The following is an 833-nucleotide window of genomic DNA, read 5'->3' as shown; positions in this document are numbered from 1 at the left end:
AGAGTGTAGTGTGACTGTAGAGTGACTGTAGTGTGACTGTAGAGTGACTGTAGTGTATAGAGTGACTGTAGTGTGACTGTAGAGTGTAGTGTGACTGTAGAGTGACTGTAGTGTGACTGTAGAGTGACTGTAGTGTATAGAGTGACTGTAGTGTGACTGTAGAGTGTAGTGTGACTGTAGAGTGACTGTAGAGTGACTGTAGTGTGACTGTAGAGTGACTGTAGTGTATAGAGTGACTGTAGTGTGACTGTAGAGTGTAGAGTGACTGTAGTGTGACTGTAGAGTGACTGTAGTGTGACTGTAGAGTGACTGTAGTGTGACTGAGGTGTGACTGTAGTGTGACTGTAGTGTGACTGTAGAGTGACTGTAGTGTGACTGTAGTGTGACTGTAGTGTGACTGTTGAGTGACTGTAGAGTGACTGTAGTGTATAGAGTGACTGTAGTGTATAGAGTGACTGTAGTGTGACTGTAGAGTGTAGAGTGACTGTAGTGTGACTGTAGTGTGACTGTAGTGTGACTGTAGTGTGACTGTAGAGTGACTGTAGAGTGACTGTAGAGTGACTGTAGTGTGACTGTAGAATGACTGTAGAGTGACTGTAGAGTGCAGTGACTGTAAATGAGAACAGCTTGTAGTGTGAAGCACTCTGAGTATCCTGGTTAGACATGAAGACACCATATTAATACAGTCCATTTACCATAGAGAGTTTATGTGAAATTATTTAAAGCTGGAACAAAAACCTTTTAACTCCTCTTTTCTAACTTCTTCATTGTCTTGCCTTTTTTTCAATTTTCATTTTATTTTCTTTGTTTTTGCTGTGCTTCCACTCTTGGTG

The sequence above is a fragment of the Austrofundulus limnaeus genome, unplaced genomic scaffold (assembly GCF_001266775.1).
Source record: "Austrofundulus limnaeus strain Quisiro unplaced genomic scaffold, Austrofundulus_limnaeus-1.0 Scaffold3619, whole genome shotgun sequence".
Taxonomy (NCBI): Eukaryota; Metazoa; Chordata; class Actinopteri; order Cyprinodontiformes; family Rivulidae; genus Austrofundulus; species Austrofundulus limnaeus.
This window is presented reverse-complemented; position numbering follows the sequence as displayed.